We start from the raw sequence: 2868 nt of genomic DNA, 5'->3' as shown, positions 1-2868 counted from the left end.
CCTTTTAACCTTTTCTTATCTGTGATTTTTGTTGTTTGATTGTGTCTTGATGGTGTGAATTTGTTTTACTAGGTTTTAGTTTGAATTGGTAATTTTGAGTGTTTGAGTTGGATGGTAGTTAATAGGTTGTGACTAGTGCTTTGTTGTTAATGTTGATTTTTGTTGTGCAAGAGTATGTCTTGGAGTATTTTTGTTTGTTTTGATGTGTTCTAGTGTGAGTTAGGATGCAATGATGTGTTTTGAATTAGTTAGGTATGTGTTGTGTGCAAAAGCATAATCTTGACATGTTTAGTTAGGTGCATTACCTATTTCATTCATGTTTTAGGTTTATGCATTTGCTTTGATTCATGATGAATTCCTTGTGTTCTCTATTGCTAAAAACGTGTCTATCCAACCTTGCTTGTGATTGAATGAGTGGCAAATGGCAAAGATCCAAGAGGAGTGTGCCAGCTGCTGCAAAAATCAACTCCTGCTAGACTACCGCTGGGCGGTACCTGGGCTGTACCTGAGCGCTGCACCAGCAGAAGCCCATCTTCTGCATTCTGCTGATACGCCGCCCAGCTGCACAAAACTGTGCAGCCCAGCGCCAGCGACGTGTACTGCAGCTTTTTCTCCCTCTTTGACCCACTTCACTTTTCCCTTTGACCCACTTTCTTTTTTTGTTTTAAAACCTAATTCCTACCACTTTCCCTTTCTCTCTTTGCCAAACCCTCACGGTCTAAACCTCCAACCTCCACCTCACTCTCCCATTCTATCATCTTCTCCACTACTCTCTCAACCTTCCACTCACATTTCACACATTCAACCCCATCACCACACTTCACTCTCGGTGCTTCTGCAACTCACAGGCAGAGCTCGTTCTAATCCCTGGAGTCTTGCTTTTGCCACTCATTCAAGTCCTTCCAAGTAGGTTGACATCAACGTTGATGCCCATTTTCTCCTTTATTTGCAAATTTTGTTTTGAAATTCTTCTTCTGTTTGCATTTGAGAACTTGTTGCCTAATGCTTGGTTAATGTTGTTGATTTTAAATGCATAGACTAGGCTTCATCAAGAGTGTGTGATTGTGGTTGTGTTGTTGCAATTTTCGTGCTTTATCACGTTCAAAGAAGATCACAGGCACACACATTCTGGTTCACGCACCAGGGCATTTTGAGCCCTCTGCCAGGTGCCGCCCAGCTGCACCAAAACGTGCAGCCCAGCGTTGACGCTGCAGGGCAGCACCCCCATTTTTAATTTTTCCTCCTTTGCTCTTTGATCTTATTTGAGAAAGGCTTGCTGTTAGCCTTTGCATTTCCATGTTTTTGTTAAGCTAGCTGCTTCTTTATGACTGGATATGTGCTGTTTTTTCTTTAATTTCAACCTCACAGTCACTCACCAGGACCCAACATGCCACTGTCCAGTGCAGCTCAGCTGCACCAAACCTGCGCAGCCCAGCGGTGGCGCTGCAGGGCAGCTGTTTTTGTTTATACTTTGCAGCTTGGTTCTGTTTACTTGGGGCTTGCTGTCAGCCCTCTTTTCTACATATTTTTCCCATTTCTTGGCTGTCACACTGAGGGTTTTGTGCTGAGTTTGTATTCAAAGCATGTGTTAACCACTCACCATGAAATGCTCTTTTCAATTGGTTGTCTTTTATGCAGTATGGCTTCTTCATCAGGCAAACGGGTAAAGATGACTGCTGGGCAATCTTCAAAAGGTCAAAAGAGGAAAGAAAAGTTCTACTCTGATAAGTTCTTGACCAANGATCATAAGAAGCACTTTGCCTCAGTTCAAAGCAGAAGGTTATTCATGGAACGCACTGTCACTTTAAAGCCAGGGGAGGTTACTAATTTCTTGGAGGAGCTTAGTAGAAGAAAATGGAACAATTTGGGCAGCTATCCTGAATCAGCAAACATAGCCATAGTAAAGGAGTTTTACACCAATGCAAGAAAGTTTTCTGAGAGTGCTATTCCTTTCTTGAGCTATGTCAGGGGAAAAAGAATCCCTTTTGATGCTGCTACCATTAACTCCTTCCTTGAAACTGATTGGGAAGGCGGAGACACTCTNTGTNAGCTTGCCCAGCTGCAACANGAGGACTTTGATTATCAAGCTATTGAGAGAGCAATATGCCGCCCAGGGGGTACATTCAGACGCAACAGGCAAGGGCAACCAGTGCACATCAAAAGATCTGATTTAACACCTTTGTGCAAGATTTGGATGGCTCTTATGCTTTCCAACATTTCTCCTTGCTCACATGTTTCTGATGCTACTGCACATCGATCTCTCATATTGTTTTGCATCACCACCGGAAAGACAATCAATTTGGGTGATCTTCTCTCCAAAGAAATTTTCCAATGTGCTCATGCAGCGGGTTCTAAGGCTCCCCTTATACTTCCTTCTCTCGTTACTCACCTATGCCAGCTTGCAGGAGTTGATGTCTCCACCCCACCCTTTGAAAGGCCACGGAAAACGATTGACCTTGCTTTCTATTTGCAGTATTGTCTTCCTGATGATGATGGTCCTGTTGCACCACCTCCTCCTTTGCCAGCANGCNGACGTGCTCGACCACAGGCTGCACCTCAGGTTGACCTCCTCCCCTACCTGACATCCATTCATCGGGGTCAGCTCGCCACTTCTCAGATGCTTCGTGATTTAAGCTATGCAATGCCCGAGCTCAACATTATGTTTGCTGCTGCTTTTGATGAGTATGTTGCTTGGCCTGGGGACCAGTCCCATTCTGCTGGGGGAGGTGAAGCAACAGCTGATGAAGATGAGGAAGAAGAAGATGATGATGATGATTCTGAAGAGAGTGATGACAGCATTTCTTGAGAGATGACAGGACCTTGACTTTATTTTATTTTGTTGCTTGTTTTTAAATTTGAATGAACCTC

This window comes from Vigna radiata, chromosome 10 (genome assembly GCF_000741045.1).
Source record: "Vigna radiata var. radiata cultivar VC1973A chromosome 10, Vradiata_ver6, whole genome shotgun sequence".
Lineage (NCBI taxonomy): Eukaryota > Viridiplantae > Streptophyta > Magnoliopsida > Fabales > Fabaceae > Vigna > Vigna radiata.
This window is presented reverse-complemented; position numbering follows the sequence as displayed.